The sequence below is a fragment of the Triticum aestivum genome, chromosome 3B (assembly GCF_018294505.1).
Source record: "Triticum aestivum cultivar Chinese Spring chromosome 3B, IWGSC CS RefSeq v2.1, whole genome shotgun sequence".
NCBI lineage: Eukaryota > Viridiplantae > Streptophyta > Magnoliopsida > Poales > Poaceae > Triticum > Triticum aestivum.
Window position 1 is genome coordinate 592,782,453 of NC_057801.1, and position 17,907 is coordinate 592,800,359.

Below are 17,907 nucleotides of genomic sequence, written 5' to 3' on the forward strand. Positions count from 1 at the left end.
GACAACACCATGTCCCTAGTAAGCCTCTAATTGACTAGCTCGTTGGTCAATAGATGGTTACGGTTTCCTGACCATGGAAATTGGATGTCATTGATAACGGGATCACATCATTAGGAGAATGATGTGATGGACAAGACCCAATCCTAAGCCTAGCACAAAGATCGTAGTTCGTATGCTAAAGCTTTTCTAATGTCAAGTATAATTTCCTTAGACCATGAGATTGTGCAACTCCCGGATACCGTAGGAATGCTTTGGGTGTACCAAACGTCACAACGTAACTGGGTGACTATAAAGGTGCACTACAGGTATCTCCAAAAGTGTCTGTTGGGTTGGCACGAATCGAGACTGGGATTTGTCACTCCGTGTAAACGGAGAGGTATCTCTGGGCCCACTCGGTAGGACATCATCATAATGTGCACAATGTGACCAAGGGGTTGATCACAGGATGATGTGTTACGGAACGAGTAAATAGACTTGCCAGTAACGAGATTGAACAAGGTATTGGGATACCAATGATCGAATCTCGGGCAAGTACAATACCGCTAGACAAAGGGAATTGTATACCCTATTGATTAAGTCCTTGACATCGTGGTTCATCCGATGAGATCATCGTGAAACATGTGGGAGCCAACATCGGTATCTAGATCCCGCTGTTGGTTATTGACCGGAGAACGTCTCGGTCATGTCTGCATGGTTCCCGAACCCATAGGGTCTACACACTTAAGGTTCGATGACGCTAGGGTTATAAAGGAAGTTTGTATGTGGTTACTGAATGTTGTTCGGAGTCCCGGATGAGATCCCGGACATCACGAGGAGTTCCGGAATGGTCAGGAGGTAAAGATTTATATATGGGAAGTCCTGTTTTGGTCACCGGAAAAGTTTCGGGTTTTATCGGTAACGTACCGGGACCACCGGGAGGGTCCCGGGGGTCCACCAAGTGGAGCCACCGGCCCCGGAGGGCTGCATGGGCCAAGTGTGGGAGGGGACCAGCCCCAGGTTGGCTGGTGCGCCCCCCACAAGGGCCCAAGGCGCCTAGGGTTGGGGGAGGGGGCGCACCCACCTAACTTGGGGGGCAAGTTTCCCCTCTCCCCCCCCTTGGCCGTCACCCTAGATGGGATTGGGCTGGCCGCCGCCCCAAGGGGTGGAACCCTAGGTGGGGGTGCAGCCCCCCTCTCCCCCTATATATACTTGAGGGTTTTGGGGCTGCAGACACATGAGTTTTCTCCCTCTTGGCGCAGCCCTACCTCTCTCCCTTCTCCTCTCCCGCGGTGCTTGGCGAAGCCCTGCAGGATTGCCACGCTCCTCCATCACCACCACGCCGTTGTGCTGCTGCTGGACGGAGTCTTCCTCAACCTCTCCCTCTCTCCTTGCTGGATCAAGGTGTGGGAGACGTCACCGAGCTGTACGTGTGTTGAACGCGGAGGTGTCGTCGGTTCGGCACTAGGATCTCCGGTGATTTGGATCACGACGAGTACGACTCCTTCAACCCCGTTCTCTTGAACGCTTCTGCTTAGCGATCTACAAGGGTATGTAGATGCACTCTCCTTCCCCTCGTTGCTGGTTTCTCCATAGATAGATCTTGGTGACACGTAGGAAAATTTTGAATTTCTGCTACGTTCCCCAACAGTTGAAATCATATTTCGCTCATCAGTATTCCAGGATACTGAATCCCTCCATGTGACATTGACAAGAAACTCTTCTTGACATCTTTCATACTGAACTGCTTTAGTATTCTGTCAATATGTATTTTGGCCAAGTCCGATTAGAAACTATTATCTCCATAGATCAATATGTCTAATACCAAGACTATTCATTGCCTAAGTATTTTATTGAAAAACTAGTTTCAGTAAAGTCTTAATCTGTGCCAAGAAATTTACATGATTTCCAATCAACAATATGTCATATACATATAGTGTCTTATAAATATTATCGTGCTCCAACTTACTTTCTTGTAAATACAAGCATCTTCTCTCTATTCGATGAAATCAATTTATTCGACCATTTCATCAGTATGAAGATTCTAACTCCACTATGCTTGCTTCTGATCATTATAGGATTTCTTGAAGTTTGCATACTTACTAGCATCCTTTGGATCGACAAAATTACCTTGGATCGTATCAAACATACAACCTTGGTTCTATTTCCATCTCATGGAATCATTTTGACATCCATCTATTTTATCTCATAATTGAAATATTTAATAATTGCTACTTTAACACGAACTGACTTTAAGTATTGCTATGATGAGACAATCTTGTCATAGTCAATTAGTTGATCTTGTCATAAACTATTTGTAACAAAGTCAAACATTATGAAACATTTTTATCTTTGTTAGTTTATAGATCCATTGCTATCAAGTTCTAAGCTTGAATTATGTGAAACGGATACTATCTCGGATTTCGTTGGCATATAGCTAATTTTCGGAGTGAGGGATATAACTGGTGGGTATAAACCGCCCAGGAGGGGCCGGTTTATCCACAGAGAGACTGCCAATATTGAAGCCCATGAAGATATAGAAGACGGTGACCCTTGGAGGAAACATGACAAGGAAGCCCAAAGCCCAGAGGCAGGTTAGGGCCCATAGACATAAACCGCCATAGGCGTGTAACTTGTGATGTAAGGTAGGAAAGAGTAGATATCGAGCCGGATAGGTTTATGAACCGGCCTCGGGATTCTATGGACCGACGGACATCAACCTGTGTATATAAAGGGACGACCCGGTGGCGGTTGAGGGACAAGAAACAACAACTCGAGAACTAGGCAAAGCGGATTCGCTCCCTGGTTATCGAGACCCCATCAATTCCACCACAACTGGATCGTAGGCTTAACCTTCACCGCAAGGGGCCGAACCAGTATAAACTCCCCGTGTCCTTTGTCCGGTTTAACCCCTATAAGCTAATCTCGTTGTGATGGCTCCACGACTAAGTCCTTACACTAGGACATCTGACGTGACAATTCCACGACAGGGCCCATCAACGCTTCTCTGTGAATTATAGGTTCATTGTTTGCCCAACAATATTTCGTCTGCATACCACAAAGGTTTGCACGAATTTTACCAACCTATATAGTTCAGCTGCAAGTACGACCATAGTATCTATATCTCATGTAGAGGCTTCCGTATCAGTCGTAGTAAGAAATTCTAGAATTACTTCCAGTGTTTCTTTTCTTTGAGCTGATTACGAAGATTCTGCAATTTTCTCGAGTTGTACTATCCTCCCACTCACTCTTTTGTAGAAAACATTTTCTTCAAAACTTCTGCACTCTATGGAAACACTTTGCCTTGGTGTAGTGATATAGGAATACTCAATTATTTGGGATAACCTACAAAGTAGCACTTATTTCAATAAATTTGATGGTGCTCCATTTTCAGTGTGAAAGCCACAATCTCTAAAGCATCACTTTGAAAGTAGATTGGCAAAATAATCAATGTAATTTTTGATCTCACCATGTCATACATAGTTTGATTGCATCTGCTTAAAACAATCTACTCTCAGTAGTGTTTCTAGGCGGGTACGTGTCGGTGCTATACAAACGGTTTTTAACCCCTTTCCGCGACGACATTTGGAACCGTCGCCAAAGTGAGTGTGGGCGATAGGGGGGTCCTTCCCACGTGACCCAGAAACCGTCGGGGATAGGCCCTCCTGGCACACAGGCTGGGGCAAAATGAGCTCGTGTGCGATCGGACGAGGCCTCGAAACCCAATTGTTTCCGTTCGTATGTACATCCCACACGGTGAATCCTAGAAAAATATTTCCATTCGTATGTATATCACACACAGTCAATCCAAGGAGTACGTTTCTGTTCTTATGTACATCCCACACAGTTAATCCAGGGAAAACATTTCCGTTGTATGTACTTCCCACACAGTCAATTCAGGGAAAACGTTTCCATTCGTATGTACATCCCACACAATCATTCTAGGAAAAACATTTTCGTTCGTATGTACATCCCACATAGGTTTATGTATAGGCTCATGTGTGGTAGGTGTAACTATCACACACGCTCCGCATTGATTAATTTTTTGCTTTTATCAACTACATCACACATGATTTGATGAAGACAACTGTGTGGCATTGGGCTATCCATCACAAGCGCTTTTACTTGTAGAACCGTTTGCAAAGTTCCATGACCCATTTAGCAGGTTTATTAGTTTACAATTAATAATTCCAGTATTACGCAAATTCACATTTCATATCGAACAGTTGTTTGCCAATTTCATATCAGGCACATAGATATATTTTAACATCACAGTACGACAGCTACCAGAAAACAGCAGAATACAACATATAGATAGTTCAACTTCATAAGAACAATATTAGAACAATATATTCATTTCCCTAATCAATATCATCTAGGCTCGCCTTATCCACCTCTGCTTTCAGTTTATTAAGAACCTGTTTTGCACTGGCCAGCTGGGAAAGTGCATCCTCCTTCGCCAACACCATCTTAGCAAAGTCTGATTTAAAAAATTTGAGCTCATTCTCCACCTTCCTCTTTTTATCCCGCATCTTAAAATATTCTTCAGCGTTGACAACACTTTCTCTAAGCCTACCTCTGCTCTCTTCCTGATACATGCTCCAGAGCTTTGCTAGGCACATCTTCAAAGACTATGGCCACTCTTGGTTAACCCACTCCAAGTAAGAACACTTCCGTTCATCCTATAATATTTAAACCTAGATCAGTAACAATTGTAGGGAAAATGGGTTTATAGCAACATAGAAAATCACCGAAACTCATTTTGAAAAAACTGAAGAAACAGGTTAATTATGACATATCTTCTCAAAAAGATCAATGTGCAAATGAATTATTTGCTACTGAGACAACAACCAAATTCTGAAACATTAGAAGCTATAATTAACTACATACAACGCTACAAGTTCTTACTCATGTACTATGAATAACAAATTGAACATTTTAAGAGGAAGGTAAATATAACTGCAACAACATAGCGATAGTGTTTGGATGACAACAAATTGATATTAACAGGTGTGTACATGCACAAATTTAGTAACATAGAAATAATAGCACTAAGGCCGTCCACTATGTATGCCAAAACTGGTGTAAAGACAACTGTTGCTACATCTCGCACCGATGCCCTGCACTGACGAGCCGATGCAGCAGAAAGAAAATCAGGAACCCGAACTCCGGATCACCTAGTTGCTCCGACGCCCAGTTCCTTCGTGCCATAAAGATTTAGTATTTTACTGCTTGGCTGCTCGGATGTGTGGACAAGTTGGCTCCACAAACTGCTGAAGCGGTGCCAAATAATTTTCTAATGACACCGCTGATGAGATGGCAACATTTTTAGATACTAGGTACAAAATGTGACACTGTCTTAGGATGCGTTTGGTTGAAGGTGTGGTATGAATGGGTTGGGACCGTGACAGTGTCTGAATCACATCTAACAAATGATTTGTAACAACAAAAGAGTGTCTAACCTTCTCTGCACATGCCAAAAACTTCCTCCCACTGTCCACAGATTCAAACGCAACTAGCTTCACGCATGGAGATTGATGGTGACAACGAGCAGACAGATCTTCAGCCACCCCGCTCCATTCGTTGCAACTGATGGTCCTAGGGAACTACAAGAGGAAGAAATGACTCAAATCGATCGCCAGGTAAAAATCCTTCATTCCAAGTCTTAGCCCGAGAGAGAGAAGAGAGGCATACCCGGGTGGTAAAGGAGTCGTTGTCGTAGGAGGAACCGCTGGAGAGGTCTTTGAAGAAGACCATGGTGACCCCGGCGGTAGGATGCAAGATGGAGAGAGCGAGGAAGCAATTGAGGAAGCGGCTATAGCTTAGGAAGGAAGGAAGGAAGGAAGGAAGGGGGAAACAGGGGAAATGTGACTTGTGGTCAGGGAGAAAAGGGGATGGGGAGGGGCAGAGGGTAGATATTTCGGCGGTAGGCCAAAAATTTTGAAATGTGGAGGGAAACTTTGCGCGCGATGCCGCTGGACACCATTCACTTTGAACGATAGTGTGCATCGCAAATGATTCTTCTGCTTAACGCGCATGGGATGAGTTTGATAATTCAAATTTTGGTGGAAATTTCCCCGGGTACGTCATTGTATAATTTAACATCACTTGCTAATTTGGGCACACAAAAGAGCGTACAGCAGATAGGCCAGACTTACTAAATCAAGCAATTTTAGTAATTAAATAGAGCGGGTTCACCTAAACATTGCTCTAACAAAAGACCAGCATTAAAAACAAAGCCTAAGTACGAATAATTTTAACAAATCCACCGCCGTGCCGGCCTATGCATCGCCGGTGTGAGATGAGACATCGACAACTTGTCCTGGAGACATGCCGCCGTTGGTGGACTCCGCGTCCCCCCTGCTGAAGTCGACTGTGTCCTCGTCCTTGTCCTCGTCCTCGGCGCCGCCCTCAAGGTTGTAGTACTTGTAGTAGTCGTTGCGCCAGAGCTCGCATTGGTACTCCACCACCGATTCCTCGACGGACAGATTCTTCTCTACCTCGACCTGGGCCACGCACAACTCCTCCTCCTGGCACTCCTCGATCTCCGCCGCCTCCTGCATCTCCATCTCCCGCTCAACGACCTCATGAGGACGCAGGTGCTCCATGGCCATCGCCGCATTTTCGGACGTCGGTTGCATGCTGGATTCCAAGGTGGCCTGGAATATCTTGGCGTGGATGGCCTCAACCCGGGCCAAGGAGACATCGGTGGCATGGACGACAGCTAGAACGCTCTCGGCATTTGCAGCTGCCGTCACAGCAGCAGCTGCAGCCGTCTCAGCTACTGCAGCTGCCTTGTCGGCTGCCGCAGATGCCCTCTCAGCGGAAGCAGCCGTGCTCAATGCAGATGCAGCGGCACTCTCGGCATAGGCGGCCGCACTCTCGGCGCAGGCGGCGGCGCTCGGGAGGACGCGGCCATCGTACGGGCCTTCACGAAGTGTTTCCACGGCGTCATCTTTGCAAGAAGGGGGTGCGGGAATGGGGTCGGGATTTGTTGATTCGGGGGTTGCCGGCACTAGAGCAGACGAGCCGGTGAAGCTTAAGGAGGAAGACTTAAATAGACCCAGAAATTTTCATCCCAAACGATTCCTACAAAACAACTGTGTGTGATGTTGTAGATATTTTCTATTAGCTGTGAAAGACGAATTTGGAGTAAAGTGCCAACGGATGGTGTTTTAAATGTGTGAGAAAATTTGTAGTACTAATACAACTGTCATGTCAAATTTTGGAAAATTTCAGGGGTCATTTGACCTTTTAAGACATTTAAGTGATTTTCTAGCCATTTAATGACCATAATTGAAATTTGAACTACATGTACATGCAACAGCTGACCATAACGGTTTGAAAAGTCATGTTTTGTGTACTTGTGTCCAATTTAATTCCATGTGCAGTGAATTGGAAGGAATTTTCAAACATATTGGTCTAATGGCTATGACACAATTCAGCATGAAGTGCCATGGCATTTTAATTCCAAAAAAATAATAAAAAGATCAGAAACACATGAAACCTTGGTTGATGTAATGTCATGCCACCAAGATTATGTGGTAAAAAAATTGGCATATTTAAATTAGTGCCCCTGGTTCCTTAGTTGTGCTCACTTTTCCCCATGCTCCAAACGTTTGCTCACTTTTCCCCTCTTCCTTAGCTGAAACTCTCACAAATGCTCATGCGAGCGCTTGTCGTCTTGACCGTCCATTGACCGTTAATTGCTGACGAGTGGGGCCGAGTCTTTGTCTGACTGTTGCTTGCTGACGGGTGGGACCGCAAGGAGACACGTATTGGGCAGCTTGTCTGAATCTGAAATAGATCTAGACAGGCCGCACTGCACCACGCCGCCCCGCCCCCTCCATCGGCGTCGTGCCGCGTCCACCGCAGTTGTTTCCTCCACCCTATGCCCTATTCCGTTCATCGGCGACGCCGCGTCTCCGCCAGATATAGCCCACCTCCCCATCTGGGATTACATAGCGATGTTGAGTGAGGACGCCCGGAATGCAGTCGACCGTGGAGAGGATTGGGTCGAATCCGCGGCAGATAATTCATGGATTAAATCTGGTAAGCATTGTTTCCTCTCGAATTGACGTTCTAAGTCGTATTGTAGGCCGTATTTGACTTCTGTTTGCTTGAATCGTTCGAATTTGTGCTCGATTTTACCCGGCTAACTGAAGCCTTTGTTTCCTCCCCCCAACAAAATAGGATTGATCCCACGCTTGCTTTCCGGCTGGCGATTAGAATGGAAACTAGTGTGCTGCGTGGTACTAAACCGCATTTGATTTCATCATTTTTCTATCCCAAAGTGGTAGAAACCAGCATATGTTTCAAAGATTTGCGAGCTAAGCTCTGAAACACCTATCCCTGGAGTGATGCCGATGTTGTTGAACTGAATTACTTCAGCAGTGACGAGCAAAGATTTCTCCCACTAACTTGCGATGATCATATGCCGTTGCTTTTTGCTGGGATTGCTGGCTGCCGATTCGGTAAACTCCAAATTGATGTGCTTCAGCCACGGGCAGAACGGGCGAAGGGGATGGAAGTTCAGACATCATCTATCTGTGCTAATAGCCAGCACCCCGGCACTCCTTGTAGGTCGACACCAAGTAAAGCAAGTGGTTCATGGAGCCACAACATGCCTGCTGCCAATTCTGGTTCCTATTCAGCTGCTGCTTCTCGTGTACCTTCTGCAGTTGGTGTAGAAGAAGATGCAGAACCTGACGAGGCAGTGCCTACAAATGATGATGAGGACGAGATGATGTTTCCTGAACTGGTCGATGTAGCCAGTCAGCAAGCAGTGGATGACGAATATATGGAGGAGCCCATCAGCCAAGCTAGGTTTAATGACACTGACGATGAAGAGAAGGTGGAGAACAAGGACAGCTTAATCGAGGATGAATACGATGGTGATGACATGCCAACAATTGAGTGGAACAGGGGAAAACCTGAGCTTAGTGTAGGTACCATTTTCCAATCAATGGTGGACTGTCGGAATGCAGTGACAACATGGTGCATTATATCTGAAAACAGCTATAAGATTAAAAGGAGTGAGCCATCAAGGTTCATAGTTTTTTGTCCATATCCTAGGTGTAGGTGGAAGTTGCATGCATCTCGTATGAGAAAGAGCAAATATATTCAGGTAATCCAAGTTCAGTTAGTAATTTAGTTTCAGATCGTTGAGTAAGGTTTCTTAACTGTTCTTTACCCTTTTATCTTGTTTCAGATAAAGAAAAACCCACACAAGCACACCTGTCCACTTGGAGGGGGGGGAGGCCAAAACCAAGCTAGCAAAAACTAGGTGGGTGGCAGATGCTATATTGGATTGGCTGAGAGAAGAACCTGGACTTGGTCCAACAGCACTACATGGGAAGCTTTTTGAGAAGTACAAGATAGAAATTCCTTACATGAGAATTTTCAATGCTAGGGGAAAGGCTCTTGACAAAATTAATGGTCAATGGAATGATAGTTTTCAGCTGCTTTACACTTTCAAAGCTGAAGTAGAGATGGCAAGTCCAGGGAGTGTTGTAGAGATTGACAAGCATACAGTTCCATTCAAAATAAAAGGGAAGTCATTTCAGAAGGAGTGCTTCAGAAGGGCTTTTGTTTGTTTCAAGTCTTGCTGGCAGGGGTTTCTAGATGGTTGCAGGCCCTATTTGGCTGTAGATGCTACACATTTGACTGGAAGATGGAGAGGACAGCTAGTAGCAGCTTCTGCAGTTGATGGACACAACTGGCTATTCCCAGTTGCATTTGGTGTGGTGGAGGCAGAGTCTGAGGAAAGTTGGGTCTGGTTTCTGCAGTAGTTGCGCAACATTATAGACACACCCCCAGGTTTAGCTATACACACAGATGCTTGCAAGGGTTTAGAGAGTGTAGTGGAAATTGTATTCCCTGGAGTGGAGCATAGGGAATGTATGTGACACCTAGCGCATAATTTCAAAAAGAAGTCCAAAGGTAAAGTTTATGATGAGAACTTATGGCCAGCATCATACACATGCAGCAAAAGGAAGCATGAACACTATTTGAGAGTGTTGTATGCTCAAAATACTCTTGTGAAGGAGTACATGGATGCACATCATGGCAAGGTGTGGTCAAGAAGCAAATTCAACGAAATTTGCAAAGTAGATTAGGTGACCAGTAACCTTGCAGAATGCTTCAATTCAAAGTTCAAGTCAGTGAAAGGGCTCTTGTTGTGGCAAGCATTTAACAAGATGCGACAAATGATCATGATAAAGATGGCTCTTCGCAAAAGAATTGCAGAAACACAATATGTTGGTCATCAAATGCTCCCATCACTGATTAAGGCATTGCACTTGAAGGCAAGAGGACTGAAGATGTAATGTATTCGATCTGGTACATATGAGGGAGAGGTTACCTATACTGACACTAAAAATAGGGTATGGAGGTATCCTGTGAACCTAAGTACTAGAGAATGTACTTGTAGGCAATGACAGATCCGTGGGAAGCCATGCATACAGGCCCTACATCTGATGACCGTTATCGGGGGTGCAGATGGTGAAGTTGATCAATATTGCTCTGAGTATTTCTCTGTTGTCAAATTTATGGCTGCTTATGCTGACAATATGCCTGCACTATTGGGGAAAGATCAATGGAACATAGTAGATCCAGGGTTCAAACTCCACGCTCCTGTCATTACTAGACCACCAGGAAGACCAAGGAACCAGAGGATTAGAGCAGGTGAGGAGGGTCGTCTACCAAAGAAGCGTGCTTGCAAAAAATGTGGAGTTCTGGGGCATTTGCTAGGCTTTGTACCAATGCAGTGGATGCATCATTTGGAGAGGAGGAAAGATGGACAGCAGCCAATGCTGAGGAGAATGCAGCAGCAATGGAGACTGAAGATGCAGTGCAGTATGCAGCAGCAAATGAAGCATTGGAGAACGCAGCAACAAATGAAGCATCTTGGTATGTGTTTGCACCCTTTGTAGAATGCAGCTACCCTTTTGTTTGCATTTGTTCTCTTTTTTGCCTATGGCTTATAATTTTATTTACAAGCTCTAGGGAGAAAAGGCCAAGAGATGAAGAAGCAGAAGATTTTGAAACCATGGCCTTTGATGGTTTTGAATCTATAAGAGAGGAAGAGGAGGGCGTAATTTTTCCAATTGTGCCTTTAAAGATTACTGAACCCATAGATGACCGTCAAATGGTCGTCAAGTGCTCAGCGAGTGCAACTACTCCATCAGCACCTCCACGAGGAAAACCCCAAGTAAAGCCCGAGATCAAAAGGAACAAGAGTCTGAAATAAAAGAGCATCTCAACTAGGGAAACCAGGAGCAAGACGGTGAAGCCAGCTGCAAACACAAGGAGCAAGTCGAAAATTTGAATTAAGTTGTTGGGAAATGTTTGTGTTGTCAATTTGAGGGCGAGTGGATCGCTTAAAACTTGGTAAATTTGTATTAAAATGTTGGCATCTTAAAACTTGGTAGATTTGAGCTACTGTGAAAACTTATCAGTTGTAATAATGTTGCTTCTACTTTGGTTTCTTATTTGAGTCAGAATTCAAATTTCCATCAAAATTTGAATTTAAATCAATATTTGAATTTGGGCCAAAATTTGGATTCGAGTCAAAGTTGAAGTTGAACATTGGAGGTTCATTGCTCTGTGCGGTGTATTTGATCGAGCATTTGAAGTCCAATATTCGTAGGTGAACAGTCCGAATGAGAAATGTGCTAGAAACGAGTTTTTTTTGACCTTGCCTAAATGAGGCATATATATTTTTATTAACACTTGTTCCATATATATAGGGTAAAAACGAAGTCTCACTATTTATTGATTAATATTCATATTACTACATTTTTTGAAAAAAAATATGCTTTTATTTCAAAACCGTCAAATAACACGTTTTAGATATGAAAATGAAAAAGTAAGTTCAGATCCTTCTTACTCACTCCAAAATGAAGCTATGGAGATTTTTCTGATTTTTTTAATTATTTTGATTTTTTTCCAAATCCTAAACCCTCTCTCCCTATTCTACAAACTCTGAAAATGTTCATAGGTGATAGCTCATTTGTGTGAAGACTTTTTTCATGAAAATGACCTACACCAAGTTTATATTTTTTTTCTCATAACCTTGTCACATATGACGGCTATGTGCGCAAGAATTACAACATTTTGATTTTTTTTGAATTTTTTAAAAACATTTGAACTTGATTTCGACAGATCACTTCAAAAAATGATTTTTCAAAAAAACGCCCCTATACCGAGTTTATATTTTTTTTATGGTAACTAGGTCTCATAAACGGACGAACTACGTTTGTTTTATATTTTTGCAATTTTTCTAATTTAGTTATGGCCATTTGAAATATGGTCAAACCCTAATAACCCCGTTGACTTGCTCATAACCCCGCAGAAATGCTCCAAACCCTAGCGTCGAACATGCGCCGTCAGATCCTACCAAGCGCCAAACACTACCCGTCAGATGTGGGGTAGGCATGCGCGATCTGCGTGATGCATCCTGATTGGCGATTGCACTTTCCTTCTTGGGTTTTTTACGATCTGCCCCACTTTACATATGAAATTGTATTTTTCGCACATGACCACCACATGTTAGTGTTAAGAGTTGGTTCAAATATTCAAACTGCAAAATACAATGTGGCAAATCGTCAATATAGCTTCCCCTTCTCCTCTTCTCCATCTGACAGACAAAGGCATCGAGCAGATCGAGCAATTCCTCTGTTTCTTTCCCCATCTTCTCGTTCTTCTTCCTCTCGAGCAATTCCTCTGTTTCTTCCTCTCGGGCGATATGTCGACCTCCTCGTCAGCCCCCCGTTCCATGTGGCCGGTGTATGGTCTAGTGCCGATGACTCGATGCACTGACTGCCCACGGACTGCGCCACTGAAGCGGTTGACTTCGAAGGAGGAGAAGAATGGGAACTTTGGGCGCGAGTTCGTCAAATGCGAGAGCAAGTCGGAGGGGCAGGTTAGATCTGAGTTTTCCTTGCATCCTTTATCTCAATTTCTCATAAAATCTATCATATTTGGATTTAGGTTACATGATTTCGTTTTCAGATCGTGAAGAAATGCCACCATTTCGAGTGGATGGATGATTACATCTAGAGGCTTCAAGGGTCGGGCTTGCTGGATTCGAGGGGGAATGCAATCTGCGAGTCCAATCTGCCCCATGACAGTGCCGCTCCGGCAGCAGCAGCGTGTCCGGAATACCCGACGGTGGTAGATGTCAAACTGAAGACGGAATTGAAGAAGATGAACAAGAACTTCAAGGAGCTTATTGAGTTGAAGAAGCAATCCAATCTGATAGCTTTAGGAATACTTGCTCTAGGAATTTTTTACTTGATGGCCATCTCTCGTTAGAGATGTTTGTCTACTGTTGTTGCCACTGTTTAGCAATCCAAGTCTTTTTATCTCAAATGCAACTCTGTTTAGTGCAACTGTCGATCTCTGAATGTATGCAGTTTACTGTTAAGTTTTGACACTTTCAATCTCGGCAGAAAACAACTACCAGTTCAGTGATAGGATTATTTTGTTAGCTAATAACCTCGATTGTTGGATCATACCCTAGCTCGTCAGATGACAGTAAGTAGTACTTGAGCAGCACAAGGGATATACATCAAGTTCATCTCTTCTCTCTCGCACTTGCCAAACTTTGGTCCTCGAGTTCGTCGGTTTTGCTAAAAAAAACCTATTTCGCGGGCCCAAAGAGAAAGCCCAGAAACAAGCGATGTTTCTTTTTTTGTTTAGGAAGGATTGCTTTGTTCTTTTTTGTTTCTAACTGCTTTTTCCATTAATTTGATTGCCCAATATCTTCTATCTCATTGAGGAATTTTTTTGGCTTTCCTTTATGGGTCCCTTCTTTTTTTAGAATCAAAGTATTTGCAAACCACAGTATTATTATGCCTAGCGAACCAATACTTCATGATTAGAAAAAGAGGTCTAACCCTCTTTTTTATATACTTCAAACATAGTGTAGTTAAAACCACACTTTTGACTAAAGTCAAATATCTCAAAGTATTTGATACTTCAATATTTCTGAAAACCAAAGTATTATTTGAAGGGAGCCCTTCTTTGAATACCAAAAAATACAGAGCTCTCAAACCAAAGCCGTGTACAAATATACAATATGTTCTTATTTTTGGAAGGCATCTATAAACACATCATTTTTAGTTTGTTTGGTTAATTTTTCCCACGCCAATTAGCCGTGTCTAAACTTGGGACAAACAAAATACAAACATAACAAAGCATTAATATAACACACATAACTTAACTTAGATAGGGTTGCTAGGGCAACATAAGTTCTTACATAGACACCGATAGATAATCCCTAATAATTAACCTTACATAGATAGGGTAGCTAGCTCGGGCAACACACACCCCAAACTCACACTACATAGTAGATAGATAGGGTAGCCAGGGCAACACCGCCATGTCTTCACCGTCGTCTTCACCTTAACCGCCGGCTTCACCGTCTTCTTCGCCGCCGGCTTTAGTACTCCTCCTCCGCAAGGCCATTGTCGCCGACGTAGTACGGGAGGCTGTGCATGCGGTTGCGAGCGGGGAAGACGCTCTCGAAGTCAGTGAAGATGTTATAGGTCGTGAATGCGATGAACTCGCACCCACACCAATACACCTTGCCGAGCAGGTAGTAGGCATCGAACCTGTTGGTGAAGTGGACGACGAGCCCTACCACTGGAGCGTTGGCGTGGGGACGCTGCTCCACGAGGTTGAACATGGGCGGCGAGCCCGCCGGGAGGTGGTGGAAGCCCGCACAGAGGAACCCCCGTGCAAGCTCAGTGCTTCCCCTCCAGCGGGAGAACGCCCACACGCGGAGGGATTCCTCGACGACGACGTTGGCGGGGTACCGCCGTTTCGGCACGGTGGGCGGCGCTTGGAACTTCGGCCCGTTGTACTGCATCTCGCTCGCTTTGGTGAGTGGAACGGCTTTGGCTTTTGGGGGAAGAAGAGAAGTTGGAGGTGCAGATGGATCTGTAGAAGAAGAGGCAATGAAGGGCAGTTTAAATAGCCGGGGGAGACGAAGTGGGTACACGCACAACCGGCGTAGATCGTGACTCAGTGCATGCGTGAACCGATGCGATCATCAATTTGTGAGCATGAATCGATGCGAGTGTGCTTTGCGTGCTCTGCGTTGGCGGCTGCCTGCCTCCCCCTTCTGCGTGCTCTGCGTTGGCGGCTGCCTGCCTCCCCTTCTGCGTGCTCTGCCTTGGCGGTTGCCTGCCTTCCCTTCTGCGTGCTCTGCCTTGGCGGCTGCCTGCCTCCCATTCACGAGCGTGCGTGCAGCCTGCGGTGTGAACCGATGCCTCGACATATGGACGTGACCATGCATGCAGCCTGCCCCTTCTGCTACCGGCATGTTGCCTGCGACGCATGAAACGACGCTGCGGAGCGACTGAATCCACCGGCAACCGTGCGGCATGGATCGATGTGTGCGTGTCGGCGTGCATGCATGCGATTAGGTCTAGGTCACTAGATGCGTGCGTGGCGGTGTTCGCATGCATAGCAGGCTACATCGATGCCAAAGCTGGGCATGCATAGCAGGCTGCATCCATCCATAGCAGGCTTTTTTAATTGGGCTCCCTTTTTAATTTATTACCAACAAACTAACGGGCCCGTCCTATGAACACAAAAACGGCCCAACCAGCGAAGCCACAACCACAGTCAACATAGTCCAATGTGGCCCCACAAGTCAGTTAACGGCCAAGACGGCAAACGTCTGTTATGAACATTTGTGAGAGTTTCAGCTAAGGGAATGGGGAAAAGTGAGCAAAAGTTTGAAGCGTGGGGAAAACTGAGCACAACTAAGGAATTGGGGGCACAGATGGAATAATCCCTAAAAAATTTGGCATGTCTGACGAAAGTTTGGACACACACCCCTCATAAACCAGAGCAATTCACTAGAAGGCTCGTGGTTCCGAGAGAGATCAATGCTTTTTTGATGGCGAATGTGAGATAGCTTCCTCTTACGGCCTTCAAATATTTTCTACGTGTAACATGCACTAATACAACTGTCATGCAAAAAATTAAAAAAATTGAGGGGCTAGTTGACCTTTTGAAGACATTTAAGTGATTTTCTAGACATTTAATGACCGTAATTCAATTTTGAACTACATCTACATGCAACGGCTAACCATAACGGTTTGAAAAATCATATTTGTGTACTTGTGTGCGAGTTAATACCATGTGCAGCAAACTAAAAGGAATTTTCAAACATATTGGTCTCACGGCACGGACACATGCATGGAGTGCCATGGCATTTTAATCCCAAAAAATTAAAAATGATCAGAAAAACATGAAACATTGCTTGATGTACTGCCATGCCACCAAGATGATGTGGTAAAAAATTTGTCCTGTTTGACGAAAATTTGGACACACACCCCGCACAAACCGGAGCAACTCACTAGAAGGCTCGTGGTTCCGGGAGGGAACAATGCATATTTGATGACAAATGGGAGATAGATTCCTCTTGCGCCCTTCAATTTTTTTCAACGTGTAACATGCATTAATACAACAGTCATGTGAAAATTTGGGAAATTTCAGGGGTCATTTGACCTTTTGAAGTCATTTAAGTGGTTTTCTAGCCATTTAATGACTGTAATTCAAATTAGAACTACATGTACATGCAACGGTTAACCATAACGGTTTGAAAAATCATATTTGTGTACTTGTGTGCGAGTTAATTCCATGTGTAGCAAATTAGAAGGAATTTTGAAACATATTGGTCTCATGGCATGGGCACTTCATGCATGGAGTGCCATGGCATTTTAATTCCAAAAAAATTAAAAAATGATCAGAAAAACATGAAACCTTGCTTGGTGTAATATCATGCCACCAAGATGATGTGGTAAAAAAGTGTCCTGTTTGACGAAAGTTTGGACACACACCCCTCACAAACCGGAGCAACTCACTAGAAGGCTCGTGGTTCCGAGTGGGAACAATGCATGTTTTATGACGAACGGGAGATAGCTTCCTCTTACGGCCTTCAAAATTTTTCTACGTGTAACGTGCACTAATAAAACCGTCGTGTCAAATTTTGGAAAATTTAAGGGGTCATTTAACCTTTTGAAGACATTTAAGTGATTTTCTAGCCTTTTAATGACCATAATTCAAATTAGAACTACATGTAGATGCAACACCTAACCATAATGGTTTGAAAAATTATATTTGTGTACTTGTGTGTGAGTTAATTCCATGTGCAGTAAATTAGAAGGAATTTTCAAACATATTGGTCTCACGGCATGGACACATGCATGGAGTGCCATGCCATTTTAATTCCTAAAAAAATAAAAATGATCAGAAAAACATGAAACCTTGCTTGATGTAATGTCATGCCACCAAGATGATGAGGTAAAAACTTGGCATGTTTGATGAAAGTTTGGACACACACCCCTCACAAACCGGAGCAACTCACTAGAAGGCTCGTGGTTCCGAGAGGGAACAATGCAGGTTTGATGACGAACGAGAGATAGCTTCCTCTTACGGACTTCAAATTTTTTCTACGTGTAACATGCACTAATACAATTGTCATGTCAAAATTTGGAAAATTTCAAGCGTCATTTCACCTTTTGAAGACATTTAACTGACCATAATTAAAATTTGAACTACATCTACATGCAACAACTAACCATAACGGTTTGAAAAATCATATTTGTGTACTTGTGTGCGAGTTAATTCCATGTGCAGTAAATTAGAAGGAATTTTCAAACATATTGGTCTCACGGCATGGACACATGCATGGAGTGCCATGGCATTTTAGTTCCAAAAGTTAAAAAATGATCAGAAAAACATGAAACCTTGCTTGATGTAATGTCATTGAAAGGATCGACATAGTTTACTAGAGGGGGGTGAATAGGCAACTAACAATTTTTAGCTTTTCTTTACCAAATTAACTTTTCATCAAAGTAGGTTGTCTAGATATGCAACTAGGTGAGCAACCTATATGATGCAACAACAACA